Source organism: Solea senegalensis, linkage group LG18 (assembly GCF_019176455.1).
Source record: "Solea senegalensis isolate Sse05_10M linkage group LG18, IFAPA_SoseM_1, whole genome shotgun sequence".
NCBI lineage: Eukaryota > Metazoa > Chordata > Actinopteri > Pleuronectiformes > Soleidae > Solea > Solea senegalensis.
This window is the reverse complement of record NC_058041.1, coordinates 9618463-9635592: the sequence shown is the minus strand read 5'-3', so window position 1 is coordinate 9635592 and position 17130 is coordinate 9618463. Positions and strand designations below refer to the sequence as shown.

At 40.9% G+C, this 17130-nt stretch overlaps 1 protein-coding gene across 2 annotated transcripts in view; it reads left to right on the top strand.

Moving 5' to 3' along the window:
- The first annotated feature begins 9636 nt into the window (after positions 1-9636).
- LOC122759490 (glutamate receptor ionotropic, NMDA 2C-like) overlaps positions 9637-17130 on the top strand; it is a 44341-nt gene continuing 36847 nt past the window's right edge. The window contains exons 1-2 of one of the 2 annotated variants that reach the window (XM_044014398.1): positions 9637-10392; positions 10834-10974. The gene's annotated coding sequence lies outside the window, so the exon portion shown is untranslated. Of the gene's footprint in view, positions 10975-17130 lie in introns of both variants that reach the window. The other variant, XM_044014399.1, reaches the window with a different exon arrangement.

The window sequence follows — 17130 nt, the reverse complement described above, 5'->3', positions numbered from 1 at the left end:
TCCTCATTATAACTCATCCCCAAAACTATTAATAAACACAGGTGGCTTTGAGGGAACTGGGTCAGGCCCCTGATCCAATTTCAAATGGACACCAAACCAAGGTCAAAATGTTGGGAACAGTTAAAAAACAGCACACAGATAAGAAACAATCTAACATCCATGCACACATAACTTCTGAACATCCTGTCAAAACCATCCCAGCCACATCATAGTGGCAGATCTGAGGTGAGTGAGCTGAGGCTGATCTTTCATCTGTCTCTGTGTTCTCAGTAACTCTGAATAAAACCCACCCAAATGGTGTCTCACTATACCCACACAGGGACTTTCACACACAGTCCATTAATACATTAGCTTACCAAGGAGCAGGGGATTTACGCAAGGCACTAAATATTCATCTGAGGTGTGCATACATTTAAATATATTTGTGTGGTAACATATTTTAATGAAGCTCTTGGTGTTTGGTGTCACACCTGAACGAGTCTCTCAAAGGCGGTATAGCCTACTGTCGTTTTTCTCTATTATTTTTATTTGGAAATTAGACACTCTGTCAAAGGGCCTTTGAGAACATTGTGCACATTTACTTTATTATCGGCTTTTCATGCCTTCAGCTCATCTAGTATGTCCCAGCTGAGCTGCTCGTGCACAGTGGAAATCCAAATTCCAGGCAGGAAATATAAGGCAAAACTTTAAAACACTGTTAATAATGTATCAAATTCGCCCTTTAATATTCACAGCGTGTTGAGAAGTAAGCTGATTTATCCTTTTCAACATTAGATATTGTATTAGACGTGCAGTTAGGAGGTCATTCTCTTACTCCAGTGCTCTACACGTTTGATAATTGTTGCTCATCATCACTGAACTTTTTCAGCTATTTTATTTGCCAGTTTATTCACATTATATTATCCTAATTGGTACTGTCAGCTTGTTCATTTGTATCCATATCTGTGCCGGTTTTTATTTGTTTTGATATGGATGGATTCGATGAGGAGGAAGAGACACATAGGCCAATATCTGTCTCTTTACATTATAACCGTAGCCTACAATCTATTTGCAATGTTGGAAGGGCAGGCGCATGAGCTTCATATTTGCCCAATGTCTTACTGTAATGGTGACGAGCTTCGATTTGAATCACATGTAGAATGAGAAACCAGGAAACTAATATGCACACGCACACACTGACATGTACACACACACACCCACAGGCACACAGATATCCTGTGCAGACATAAACATGTGTTGGTCGCTGTGTGCAAATGATGAATGACCAAATCAGAAGCGTAATGAAAAGCCGCACAGTTGCCTGCTGCTGATTCCCTATGTATCTGTGTGCGTGTGTGCGTGTGGGATTGCGCGTGCATGTGCGAGCACCCAGGACCTCAATCAGAATCACAGGTGACCTAGTGTCTCGCTGAGCCTCCTCAGTTTGACAATAGAAGATAATTACCAGTGACCCCCGACCTCGTAAAAATCAACCAAGGGGTCAAAACGAGTGGTAGCAAAGAGGAGGAGACCTTGAAACCTTTGTCTATATTTAGGTCAACATATATGACTCCCTCTTTATACCTCCTCACCTTTCTCACTCTGTTAGCCTTTGACCTCCACAAACACCTACGGCTTCCTTTAATTCTCCCTCTGGACCGGGGGCAACCTGAGTGATACTGTGCTGATTCAACTCAGCCATAAAGCTGTCACACACACAGTAAAGGGAACATAACATAGATTTGTATCTAGTAAAAACAAACAAACAAGCGAAGACCTTTCCATAACCACTACCTGCCACGGAATTACAAAACTTTCATATATTTTACCATCGTACCAGAGAAATTAGAGTCTACGCAAGTCTGCAAAACCTGACACTAGATGCCAGTGAATCATGACTTACATAAGTGTTATATAAGGGCAATGAGACTTGAGGCTCCTGAAGATGTTTGAAGACGTTTCACCTCTCATCTGAAAGAGCAGTGAAATATCTTCAAGTTGCTCAAACAAATCCAGTTGCCGTTGTATAATTATACACTTAGTCTGACTCCAGACAGATCCATAATTAAATACACAACACTGTCCTCACAAAACAAATGAAAGCACTGGCTGCCCCGTTAAACGCTTAAAATGTAAAATGTGTGAATATTGGGTGCTCGTTCTTCAAAGCAAAACGACTTTTCAGTGAAAAAGTACAAAAAAAAGGGAAATATAAACTGTTCCAAAATGCAGTGGACCCAAACAGACCCTACAGCACCAGCAGCAACATGATGCATTAGTAAATCAGCCATGGTCATAAACAGCAGCAAAAATAATAACAATAACAATAATAATAATAATAATTTTCATTTTAGTTCAAAATACACTTCAAAGACTTCTGAAAATAAGACAGGAAGAAATCACTGACATTTGGAATTTTCTCCTCCTGAACCATAATAATAATAAAGCTGCAATTAAATGTTTAAGATTCTTCTATACATTAATATCATTTTTATGTTTTGTATGATCCAGCTGAGTCCCAGCAAACTCAGATACTGAGGTGCCATGTTGGGAGTTTTCGAGTCATGGTAGACAGTTATTTACCTGACTGGACATATTCAGAATCCTGTACTCTTCCAAAATCCAAATATGCTGAAAATAATCAAAATAAATCCAATTAAAGAGAGATGAGTGAACGCATGAGTATTTGTTTTAATGTACAAGAAAGAGAAAAAACATAAAGCGACCCAAATTACTGAAACTAATCCATTAACATTATACCACAAAGACTAACTGAGAACATTATTGCCTGATGCCACTGCAAAGCCAGTTTAATGAAATTAACTGTCAATCCAAAGATGTTTTTTACTAAAGGGCACCCAGCAATTCCCCATAGATGCACCCTGAGTTCCTGAGCTACAAATCCTAACAAAATCCTTCGAGGTTTCCTTATCTCAGTGAGGACCTGCAGGAGGAGCATGTAGGGATTATGCAGACATTGCTACAATGAGCTAATGTGACCTTTTCTGCACACTTTCTCCTCGTCCCCCCTGTGTCTTATAGCCTTTAACCTGTGCGCACCTCCTGTAATTCTTCCTCTCTCTCTCTGGTCCCTGGGCGACGACGATCATTCCCACTTCCCACTCAGAGACAAACACATGTTTAACAGTGGTTTTACTGCAGGTACTCAATGCATTGTGGACACAGAAGCCCTGAGGTGCCACTGAGGTAAACATTCACTCCCACTGATAAGGGTGACTTTATAACGGCCACATGGTGGAGCAGGTGGCAATCACTGCTGCCTCACAGCAAGAGGGTAAACAGTTTGCATCCCGTATTTGGGCCATTCTGTAACGAATTTGAATTCTCTGGGTTTCCTCGCACAAGTCCAGAAAACATTCAAAAATACGTCTTTAGCCCCAAGTGAGCTGCGACTGGCTATGAATGAATGAATTTCATAAAATGCATAAAATTTTTAAAAAAAGCCCATAGAAGAGTATGCCACTTTGACATAGTGTTGCTTTTGGGCTTGTGCTGAAACAACTGAGAATAAATGAATGAAAGCAGAGAGAGAGAGAGAGAGAGAGAGGGAGAATGAAGTTTAACAAGTATAAAAGAAACCCAACCATGCTCTGCTTTTCCTCACACACACGCACATTTACGCTCATACACCCACACGTACAATTTTTGTCTCACGAGACGTGGTATTAATACCTGGCAGGCTTTAAAATGTCAGCCAGTTTCAAACAAGGTGCACAAAGACTACATTTATTTGTGGATCTGACACTTCCTTGCGCCTTTCTGATCTTGAGCTATTTTTTGCTTTTCAAAGTGTCCTTGGGGGACAGTTGGACGGGTGGGTGGGTGTTTGGGGGTGCTGGCACTGATGAAGATACGGACATTAAGACTAAGTGAACGCGGGGGAGAAAGTGTGTGGGCCACAGGCCGAGAAGATCTGCCACTGAAGCCCTGAGGATTTGATATTTTAACCCATCACTTGGGGTAAAATGTCCCTCAGGATGACTCTCGAGTCTCTGACACGTGGGCGGGATCAAAGTGTTGCATTGGGTGATAAAAATAATCACAGATCTGCAGTCAGGCTTTTTTAATATGAGCTGATGGAGTTTGTTTACTCTCACTCTGCCATTGTCCACTCCTATTGTCATTTTCACCTCACCCCCATGTCCTCCCCTGTTAGTATTCACCTCCACTCACTCACACATTAGCCCAATCTCCAGAGCTGTTTACTCATTGAGTGATGATTGCCTGTTTAAACACCTGACCACACACACACACACATGCACACGCACACACATGCACACACACACACATCAGGTTGGCTTTCAGGTCTAAATAAATCAGAAAAATCTGAAGCAGTTTTCACACCAACCAATTAAACAATTAGTTTAAAACTGTAGATGTATTTATGCCTCTTTCTTTTATACCCATATCATTTCATTTTAAGCAAATAATAATTCATTTTAGCTGTTTGCTGTGTTTCAATTAAATCCTTATTATTGTCTTTATTTCAAAATATATCTGGTTATTTAAAGAAAAGGACTAGCCAATTTATAACAATTACTTCTACCTTGCTCTGAATGAAGAACTTAATATGACAAACAATGGATTTAAAGCCACCCTAATTGTCAGTAATCAACAACAGGTCAAATAACTGTTTAGTATAAAAGTGGTTGCTCATCGCCAAAACTCTGTTTGCCTTTCAGCCGTACATTACCAACCTGTTTGGGTTCATTGTCACCACTTTACACAGATTTATTTCCAGATGCAGCTAATTAATAATTAAAACAACAACATCTAAACAGCACAGAGGTCATAAGCTGGTGAAAATAAAAACTACACATTGTTTATCATGAATAGCAAAAACTACCAATCTTTAGCTTCTACAATTTTTCCAAGCAGCTCAACCAAACCAGAGTTGAAACAAGATGAATCGCTGAAGTTTAATCTGTGATGGGATCACTGTTAAGGTAATGTACATGGTTTAACATGGTGCATTTTTTTTTTGCTGTAGTACAAGAAGTTCTCTGCTCGGTGTAGCTTTAATAGTTCCCCTGCTGTTTTTCCTCCATTTTCAAAGAGCCCAATGTTCACGTTCAGCTTCAAAAGTAGCCCTCATGTCTGAAATTTTTAAAGAATGTAATTTTGTAACTCACTTTAACTCAAAGTCGACTCTTGACAACTTTGAAATCGGAAACAGTGCTCATCAAACGTATGAATGTTTAATTTTTTTCTTCTTCACGCAGCTCGACCCGAGCTCTGCCTTTGACACGGCTGACATTACAAAGCCATTCAACTGTCACAGTCTGACTTATACTGTTCCTGTAATGCTGATTCATCTCTGGCTTTCGCCGCATTAGTGCGGGGTCAGTTTTTGAAAAGACTGCCTTAAATACGTGATATTAGTATGTGTGATCATGTGTAAGCATAACTTGCTAATTGCTATGCAGATGATACTCCTCTGTGTCTCACTGAGAGTCAGGGAGTGTGGAAGCCTATTTCACGGTGTGGCTTGTCAGCTAACAGATATTAAGTGTTGTTTATCTTGGAGCTTCTGGCGGGTTTGAGGACGATAATGCAGGGATTGTTGAATTTGTCCCTTTTTTAACACCACAGTCAATGGCAATCTCCGCACCTGTTTTAATTCTTAGGATGCCTCGTTTCGAGCTCAGTTTTATTATTCAGGCGCAGATGGATCTTCAGTGTCTGTGTTTCACTTCTGTAGTTTGACTCTCGCTTTTATCTTTAGTCATAACTCCCCAGACTAAAAACTATCAAGGCCACCCATGTGAGGCTTTTATAAATGAGTCATGCTCTCTGTATCACTGCCTCTATTTACTGTTTGTCTGTCAGGATATTTTAGTATTTTCTCCTCAGTCTGGCAAAGTCAGTTGGTGTCTTCTTTAAAAATATAATTTTTCCCTTAATACATAATCAGTCTCTCATTACTTGAAAGCACTTTGCTGTGTCTTCAGATTGTACTGCGGAAATGCCTTTCCCACTGCTCATACAATTGCAGAGAACTACAAATCTCTCACCACAAATAAAGCGCAGCAGTACAGTTGCTGCTGAGTGTCTTGGCTTGGACCTCGTTGCTCCCTGCAGCCAAAAAACCTGCACAGAGAAAGATTGAGGAGTGATGAGAGCAGACATCCCCCTGGAAGAACAAACAGGTTGACTCTGGGGTGGAGGTGGAGCTGATTAAATGCTAAGCCGAGGACAGAGATGCTGGAAAAGAGCAGTGAAGCTGCAGCAGTGCAGAGTTCAGTGAGACACTGTAGAGAGCATCTTCCAGAGACACTTCAGGTGAGTGTTTGGCTCTCTGACTCAAGTTTCAAGACTCTTCCAACTCTCACCACACCCAGCATTACTGATAGGCGTGAAAGACAATAATAATGTAAATGGATTTGTTGACAGTCACTCATATAGTGGAGACTTTGATCAGGTCATTGATGCTGTAAATACAGTATAAATGGAGAAGCTGCTTATCTTATCTTGTCTACCTCCATCCACACGTCACACGTACAAAAATGTACGTGTAAAAATGACAGTTTCCTAAAAAAAGAGAAAAGTTTTCATTTGTTCCACACAATGAATGTAATTAATGTAAAAATGTTGTTACCTTTAGACTCACAGTATAGGGCCAGACTAGCCGTTTCAACCTATTTCCAGCTGTTACACTTAGCTGAGCTAACAAGGTGCTGGTTGTAGCCTTACATTTCCTGTACACATGCACATGATTGTTATTTGGCTTCTCAGCTATAACAAGAAAAGAAACACATATCCCCAAATATGTTTCCATTAATAAGTAAAATCCCCAGTGCACTGGAGAAGCACAAGTAGCACCTCATAACACAAGCTTATGACTGCTTATCCTGCTCTATTATCTGTGTATGTCCAATCAGGACAACTAAATAAATAAACATCCATCCATCCATCCATCTTCTACCGCTTTATCCTCCACACGAGGGTAGCGGGGGGGCGCTGGTGCCAATCCCAGCTGACATAGGGCGAGAGGCGGGGTCACACCCTGGACAGGTCGCCAGTCCATCACAGGGCCGAATAAATAAACAAACAAACAAATATATAAATAAATAAAAACAAGTTGCACAACAGACTCTAAAAATATCCAGCCCTCTGGCACAATAACCGATTTTGTCAGCTAGGAGGACAGTTCGCCAGACATGTCTCGACCTCGGGGGAATGTTCTCTTGCCCGAGGTTTTAAGAGGGACGGCGACATTGTGGAGTGCTGTCCATGGTGCTGAATCTGGTGCTACGTATTTTACACATGAATTGGATCCTATCGTATCATGTTATAGAGCACAGCGATATAGATTACTGACCCTTTATATACTTCATTGCTCCTGATGGCCAAAAGTACTAATTGAAGTGGCTGCTCAAGGTTTTTTTTCGACATTTGCAAATGTTGTCACTTCAGTTACCAGACATCCTGTTTGTATAGTCTCTCCAATCAACACTCTCGAATCAAATATGGCAAAACCTATGATGACAAAGAACGGTGTCATTAAATTATTGAACTGAGGAATTGTTTTTTTTTTTACACACGGCAAATGATGTGTATATTGTGTTTTCGAGCTGCGGCTTGTGTGGATAAAAGCTGGATTTGTTGACAGCAGTTCAGCATACGGCATTGGTTCTCAACAAATCCACATCTTACACAAGATGCATATAACATAAATCCCTCTTGACAACACACACATTGTTGAATTAATTATTTGCCTGTCAGCCTGCAAGCTCCCCAAGCAAAACATAATTTTGTTAGTTGCTGAACCAATCGCAGAGTTAATCTGTGGATCTGATCGGGCGTCTGGCCAGAGAACATATGTTCACCACTGTCCAGCTGCTAAAAGACACAGCGAGAGACAGAGAGAGAGAGAGAGAGGGAGTCTTGAAACACACGTCTGCTATTGTCTCCTCTCATTCATCAGCAACATCAGTGTACCCATCTACACACACACACACACACACACACACACAGATATAGACACCTCAGTCACACACCCCTCACATCTCAAACACTCTATTTTAGCACTCATCTGTATTTATAGTTCTGTGTTAAAAGGTATGTCACCTGACCAAGCTGCCTGGTGAAGAGAAAGAAAAGAAGAAAGCAGCTTTTATTAGGAGTGATGGTAACCTACAAAAGACAGCACTCTTTTAAAACTACAAAACGCCTGTCTGACAAAGTGAGGGGGAAAAAAAGTGTAGGAGAGCAAACAGAAACAGTTTCTCCTCCTGTGAAATTACTGTCACGAGTGTGCCGTAAAAGGAGCAGAAAAGTGAGAGGCAATCATATTCCTTCCTCTCTCTCTCTCTCTCCCATTAACACCCAGCCTCACACAGGCATGTCAACATGATTCCAGTTAAAATTATCTAAAAACTACACTAATTGTTTCTTTTTTATGCAGACTGAGAGAAGTGAGAATTATGAGGGGACTCCTCCGATGATCGTCCTGTCAATGAGCATCTGCGAGAACCGGCGACACACTGTAATAGACAGGAGACACATTTGTGTGGACGTAACACGTCCAAGTTCATCGCCATATTTGCCTTGTCTGTGTGCTTTTGGCAGTCTGTGTGTTTGACCAGTTCCCAAAGGTAAACGTTGGGATTTTAAGGGCTTGTTGGACTTTATGGTTACATCCATTGGATTATTTACTTTATTGATTCATCTGTAGCCAATACAATTGTGAAACACGTGCTATTGACACAGAGGTAGTATTTTACTACAAAAATAAAATCACACCATCAAAACCTAAACACATTTTGTAAACAAACAAAAGCAGCATATTGTTAAAATTGTGCGAAATGTCTGAGCTGGAACCTTTGGCTTTTTTATTATTATTATTGTTATTATTATTATTATTGTTATTATTTTTATTATTACATATTATAACAAATATGATTGTTTTTCGTTGTTTAACTTGTCAACACCGTTTGTACGTTGCAAGCAGAATACATTTGCTTTTAGAGGCAAGAGGAACTGGTTACACAAACACTTTCCTTTTCCTGGTGAATATTCACATCTTTTCACCAGTTTGTTCCACAAATTCTTTTTTTTCCAAAGCCAGAAACAGATTATTTTTCTCCAACTTTAAATAGCTCCTCGAAAATTCACAGAAGAGTATAATATCTTTAATTATGGTTGAGTGCGTAATATCAGTGCAGTGCTTTTAATATACTGCTGTTTTCTTTAAGCTAAAGTTCCTTTAATTTAGCGCTCTGTTCCTGGGCTACAGGCTTGTGTGTTCTCATGGAACAGTCCAACGTAAATGTGATGTCTTTTGACCTTATTGGTTTTGTAAAAATGTATTCACACTGATAAATATCAGTCAGAGCCTGAGGGGTCCTGACTGGAAAAAACAATACAATTACTGAGGCTCCTTTAGGACCTGTTGATAGTGAAGGGAAGAGAGAAAAGGTCGGGAATGAAACAGCAGAGCAATATGGTGAGGTGATTTCAAGAAAAGAAGGCAGAATACATGACAGGATGAAGGTGAATAATACAGAGAAATTGGGAGCAAAAGTGGGCTGGGAGAGGAGGAGGGGTTGTGCTGAAGAGAGTGAGAGCGAGGAGAGGAAGGGAGGCAGACTAAATCCTCGCACCATTATTATCGGGACTCACATGCAGCCTTTCCTGTGATGGAGTGAGAGCAGATAGAGAGAGAGATAAAGAAAAGATGGAGTTAAAAAGGAAATGGAGAGCAGGATTACTAGTCTGACAGCACTGGCAGATGAGCGTCAGCACAACGTTGAGGGAGGGAGAGAAACTGTGGTGGGGAGAAAAAAAAACCAACAACAACAAATCAGTGCAACAGGATGAAGACCTGCTAGTGCTCAGCCGGCCCGACCCCGCAGACCTGCCATCTGTCCCGCTGTTCTCTCTGTGATCCCAGCACTCCCACCATCAAACAACATCTGGATCACCTCGCTTCCATATGGAAATGAGCCAAAACCCCCAAATATTGTCCTCTTCTCTTCCTTTTTGATCACACAGGACCGGAGGAGGCACAGCATCACCAGTGGGGGAGATCCCTCGCTGTGGAGTACCATCACCACCTGGGCTGATAACTGGACTATAGAGGAGGGGAAAACTTTTGCTCCAAAGATGCAGAGGCTTTCACAGGACCCGTTCTTATCTGTCTGTGATATTTCCTAACTTCCCATGGATCGGTCATGTCTCTTGCCCCCCACCAGGGACAGGGAAAGGGAGGCAGAGGAGGCAGAGAGGGGGAGAAAGGAAGAAATGGTGGGGAGGCATCACTGCTGAAGTGTTACTGGTGTTTGCGCTGTTTTGCTCAAAAGGCATTGTATCATTTTTTCTCCCCCCCTTTTCACTCTTCTTATACGACCAGCGGGGAGCCTGGAGGATACAGACAGAGAGATAAACACAGTGGGTTTTGCACATATGCACACTTATACACACACACAAACACACACACACACGAGTTTGTCTGCAGGCTCCTGCACCTCTCGTCTTCTGTCACCCTCATTTTTTCCCCCCACTTTCCCTTTCTCTCCTTTTTTTTGGGTGTCCTGTCTTCACCTTCATGACCACTTGTAAATGATGTCTCTATGTGACACGCACCAAAAACAGACAAGTGAGAGAAGGGTGAAGAAAGTGAGGAGTTAGAAGGAGGGATTTTTTTTTTTTTTGGGGGGGGAGATCACATACGCTTGCTGTCACGTTGTGAAGTTCTCCAGGGTAGTGTGCAGACATCCAAAGCTGCTAAACACACACACAAAAAACGCACAGACAGACACAGAGTCACTGATAACTCACAAGCACTCCCTCTCTCACACAAAGACTTGGTCTAAATGCGTACTCCAACAGGTGCTGGGAGCAGAGAGAGGCAGGTGAAAACTCGGGGAGAAAGGACAGAAACGTAAATAGACAGAGAGGGGATTTGGAGAGAAGGAGCTGTGGGATGATGGAGCAGCACGAGTTCAAGTTGGATGACAGCAGAGAGAGCAGGTAAGTCTGTGACACACACACACACATGTACGTGCAGACGTAAGAACACATTCCCTCACTTCACTCTCTGAGACTGTCACTGAACCTTCATCGTGTGTGTAGAGGTGGTAGAGAAGGACAGAAAATGAGTGTGTGCAGTCGTTCTTTCAGTTTTCACAAGTGAAGAGTTTCCCCATCTGCTGCTGACAGAAGCAGAGCTGCCAGTCGTTATTATAACGGGAACTACTATAAGAGGATACATTAGCATTTTATCACTCTGAGCTTTGGAGTCCGTGTGTGTGTGTGTGTGGGCACACAAATATAATCCTTTCATACCTGCATGTTTCCTCATTACCACTCATTTCTTCACTCACTGATAAAGGACATTGCAGTTGCAGTGTTTTACTGTCATATCAGTGATCTGTTAATGCTCATTGATTTGTCCCATTAGCTGCATGGAGCAGATCTCATTTTTCTCCATTAGTGACAGACACGTTTCACTCCTCTTTACACATATCATGTTGCAACAGACAGTTCAGTGGCTCCCAAGTGTATTTCTAAGAGGCAACATATTTCTATTGTAAACAAAATGGAATTGCGACTTCCTTGATACTTTCGCTCCTATAAAAAAGTCTCTCTGAAAATCATTTCTATGACTGGAAACTGTTGCGAAATCTGTGACACACACACACACACGTACGTGCAGACGTAAGAACAGTATGGTAGTTTGTTTAAGCTTGTAAGATTTCCAACACAGGCTTTGTGATTCCTCAGTGGGTCGTGAAATAAATCTAAGGGGTAAAATGTGATTGAAGGAGAGCAGTAGAAAGTCGAAATACACACATTTCATTCATTTTTGGTGACAAAAAAAACAATATATTTTTTAAAATAACCTCTGCGGACTGCAAACAGCTACAGTTTACATACATGGGTTTCCAAAATAAGGTTTGTGATCCCCCTCTTGGGTAGCAAGATTAAAATATCACTTTATTATCACATTTCCTTTTTTTTTTCAACAAATTTTCCTCATTCCTGAAATACTGCGTGGCCTACATGTGGGTTTGTGTGACAGTGTGAAGCAGCAGATTGGGTGACACTGGGATTTTTGATTGCTTTGAATTAGAGTGGCACGAGGCCAAGTCAGCCCAGAAATGCCACGACCATGTCAGCATCGCTCATATTGGACGATACATCTGTCCCGCACTGATTTCCTATGAAGCTGTTACATCTTTACATGTGAGCAGATGAGGATGCAGGTTAAAAAGCATGCATCACGTGATGTGTTTCATAATAAGCGTGACATGCTCATTTATTAATATTGTGATTTTAATTTGTATGTGGACGCTTTATTAGCTGGGATGATGCATGTGTGCATGGCGTGGGGCTGTGAGGGCTGCCTGTGCGCCACTTACAAATCAGCTTGCCTTCCACAAGTCATCCATAAAGAGGAGGAATGCAGGGATGAAGGGATGAAAGGAGGACAAGAAGGGTGGAGCACTTGAGCTGCTTGACATTGACAGAGTGTCCGCTCCTAATTCAGGGTCTGTGGTTTGGTGACTGCCATTTTGTTAATGTAACTATGACTTCGCCGCAAGAGGTATGTCATTGACTGGAGTCACATGGATTAGAAAACATTTTCTCACATTCATTAAAACCAGTTTCCAGTTTCCAAAATACATCACTTTCCAGTCATAGACATTATTATTTCAGAGGCGTTTTAATTGTATTAATTTCACACAGCTCAGTTTTCAGTAGAATAATGTTCAAAATAAAAACACACCAATATAAAGTTGAGATGATCACCCTGAACTGTAGGTCTCATGGCCAGCAATCGACTTCTTACAGCAACCTATTAGGAGAAAAATGTCAAGATCAGGTTATAGAGTTATATAACAAGCTTTGGGTGAAATAAAGGCACAACAAAGTGAAAGCAAACATCACTGCCTTATCCTCCCCTTCAATATTTACTCACCTTTTAGCTCTGCTTTGGGTCACCACCACCACCTCCTGTGAAAAGTATGGCTCTTTTGCTGCTCGGTGCTTTGCTGTTATTTTCCATTTGCCATTTGGTGCTGCTGAACAGGGAGTGACAAGTGGGTTTATTTGTGCCTTTTTAACTAAAAACAGCTTTAACTGGAAACTGGTGCTGATTATAGTGTTGCGAGGGAAACATAAATATGAGGTCAAAGATGGTAAATTGCTCCTATAAGTGTTGAGGGGAACAGCACAGTGGGTGAATGTTGAGTGGGCTTGTGAAGAATACAGTCATTATTTTTTAAAGGAAACATTTGTTTTTGCGAAATCTAACATGGAGGACATTTGGTCTGTGTAGTAATGTCATCATATACACTGGTAGCAGAGCTTAAAATCAAGTATGAATTAGGAATACAAGCAACACTTTGAGTATCATTGCTGCAGAATATATTATTTTCACTCCAGGATTATTATTTTTTTGGATAGCTCAAGTCTGCATAAATGAGGCTCAAGAGAATGTTTCCTGCGGCTGTCAGAGCACCTCGTCTGAGGTATGCTGATGAAAGAAAGTACGGCCATTACCCTCGTAGTTCAAGACCCCGGTTAATGCAATCAAATCATCACAAAAAATAACACAAAATATGTAGATAATTCTCCAGCAATGTCACTCATCCCATCACCTCTCTCCACTCATTTCCTTTCCACCAACCCCCGGAGACACAGTATTGGGACTCCATCATCATATTCCTGCTAAGTAGTTAAATGAGCCTGCGTCCCAGGAGGTACAATTCATCAAAACAGGACGGACTACGGCGTCAGCTGAACATGTGGTCCAACATTTGGTCCAACAGATTTCCCCTCATAAATAATGGCACACAGAGTAGTCGTCAGTCGATGTACATTACATCATGTGAGAACTCAGTAAGGATTCCGTGTTTTGAAAGCCTCAAACAAGGTCTGCTACATATACTGTACTACTACAACATATACTACTACAACATATACAAATTTAGAGGTGAAAAGTTCACAGGGATTTAGCATGTTGGATGTCTTGTTTGATAAATTAGAAAAAGAAATAGAAATGTTCTAGGAAGTGCAGCTTCCATGTCAAGTGATTAGTACACGTGCAATTCTGAGGCAGGTAAAGCCTTATATGAGGTCCAGTGAGTAAATTAAAGAATATAATGCCTGTGCATGCACCACCATGCTCATCTTTAATCTGTCAATCCACACATGTGGATTAAAGGAAAAATCCAGAGGTACAAACATCGTATTTTGTGTTGGCATCACAATCATAAATGGGTTGTTAACGGCTTAAATGTTAATGGTTTAAAATCTAAAAGTCTAAAATGAATGTATCGGACTAACATCGGTATCTGATGCTGATACTGATATTAGTCCGATACAGACATTTCGAGCTATTTCAATGACATAATTCTCCAACTGTGTAACAAATAGTCTTCTCCCATAAAGAAGGAATAAACAGCCCACAACATGACTCAAAAATGTCACTAAAAGGTTGCTGTGGTGGGATTTTGGATCGTATCGTATTGTACATTTCTGTCTGTACGATATACGATATTGTATTTGTTCATCCCTATAGATTAAATTAAGCATATTAACGAAAAGACATCGTGTCAGTTTTCTCCAGTATGTCAGCTTTTCGTTGTTCTTTTAACAAACACGTGTAATATATAGCTTGTAGGATTCGGTTTAAAAAGGGATAACAACATAGTTGTTGTTGCTGTTGTGTGCTTGTGTTTGTGTGTGATTGAAATTCAGAAGCAACACATTGTGGTCTGTCCCTTGTGTTCACAGCCTCTTCAGGGCGTAATCACACTCTGTTATACTGCTGCTAATCTGGAGCAGATAGGCTACACTTACTTTTCTACAATTTACGAACTACCATCACCCCCAACACACAGACATACACACACACAAGGACACACACCACTAATCTGAGGCCCCATTATGCCTTTTTCCAGAGATTACACTGTTAAACGAGCACTTGACCTTCTCTCCAGTCATGTGATCCACCCAGTCACTATTTGTCTGTCTGTTTGTCTCTGGCTTATGTAATTACTCTCCTGTCTCCAAAATTACCTATCTCTTGTCCCCGAATGCTGTTTCCAGACATGCGTGAAAGACGTTTTTTTCCGAAAATGGAAAATGACCGCAAATGTTGCAACACAAATTTGCTGCTAGCCTTGAATCCTTGTCAAATAGAATGCATACAAGGACATTCACAGCTGGTGAGTGGGCGAGTGTTTGTTTGCTGCCTTCTTTCATTTGTGGTAAGCAGTATATTACAAAAAGGACGTGAGCTATAGTTTCTGAAGGATTTGCGGTAAACAACAGTTTCATACACCTGTTATTTACTAATGCATAAACAACCGAATGAAGAAAAATCATGACATTTTTAATCTGTTACATAACAGACTTGTGTACAGATTGGTTATCAACTTGTATCACAATATTAACACGTTCTGATTCACAGACTTTAATAATAAAAACCAAAAAACACCTTCCATCACCCAGAATGCCGAGCAATTTCTTTGTCTACAACATTAACCCAACTGTGTGAAATTAGCTACATGCCAAACTGTGGTTTAAAAATAAATGGATGGATTAAAGGGTGAAAGGCCTTTAATCGACTGTAGCTGCGCACACACGTTTGCGTAAAGTCCTATATTTTTCTACTCCGTTCAAAACACAATAAGCTGGTCGGAGCGTCTCTGCCATTTAGAGTAAGCTCTTTTTAGAGTTTTGCTGCGTGGGGTGCGTGTTTGTTCTAAATGTTCACCTTGGACAAGTGGGTGGTCAGTTAACAGCTGCTCTGTGCTCACATGAAAAGTATAATGATTAAATGGGGACAAATAAAATGATCACAATTAGTCAGGTGTAAGACTCGACTGCACTGTGTAAAAATCTGCATACATTTTGCAGAGCATTTGTCGAAAACCCTACTGTCAGATGTAGTTTGTTTCTTCTCTAATAAACCATTTTTCCGTATGGACTTAAAATGTCACTATAGGTAGACGACATCACTCAACACATTTCTAATACACGCACATCATTTGCTTTTTTAAACCCAAATATCTTTAAGAAAATAGAATGAAGCATTTATCCACAAACCACAAACAAGGCTGCTCCATGTCCATTATTGCAGATGTGACCCTGTATTGACTGACGGCTGTATCTAATAACGGAGATGGATTGTCTTTCAAATGTTCAAACTGTATATTTATTGCTATGGGCAACTAAAGCCCATGAGCTGAAAACCTTGTTAAGGTGAATGATTGATATGAACAGTGTGGAGGGGCAAGACACGTTAAACCCAGTGCTGCTTTGAAAAAAGAGCTTTGAACCAAAGATAGGAGGTGCTGTTAATTATCAGGGTGTCTCTGATGGCCTCAGATGAGACCGACTCTCTATATAAAAGCACACTATTAAAAACGAGAGTGTGTGTGGAGATCTCGGTGCACTATAAGAAAGCCCACCTGTCCTTATCAGTAGTTCAAAGGTATTTATTCAATCAGAAAAAGACCTTCAAACAGCAAGTGTTTGATTGAAGCGGCCACAGCAGAAGTAAATTATGGAGGTGTTGCTATCAGTTGTTTAGTGATTCATTACTGCAGGAGCATCTTTCTAGAGGAGAGAATGAAACCTTTATTTTTTTTCTTTATGTCTTGTTAGTTAAATTGCCTGTTGGGACTTTCCCCCCATTTACTTTTTGAACAAACCTCAGTTAACGTCTGTGGAGGAGAATCGGTCCTACCATGTTGTGATCTGATCTTGTTGGGACATAGATTAAGAATTAAAACATTTCAGATCTGCTTATATTGAGGGTACAGTGTGGGGGGGGGGTGAACCTATTTTGGTTGGTGTTACATTTACATTTAAGCATTTAGCACACGCTTTTATCCCGAGCGACTTACAGAAGAGGAAGTCTAGGAAAGAAATCCACTAGACAGGAACAGTGGACTGACAGAGGGGGAGGGTGCAGAGGTGGATCCAAGTGCAGAAAGAGGGAATGAGGTCAGTGCTAGGACAGAAGATGCTCTTGCAAGAGTTGGGTTTTCAAGAGCTTCTTGAAGATAGACAGGGACGTGCTTGTTCTGGTAGTGCTCAGTAGGTCATTCGAGCAGAACGGCACATGAAAAGAGTCTGGATTGTCTCGTGCGGGGTTTTGGCAACGCCAGA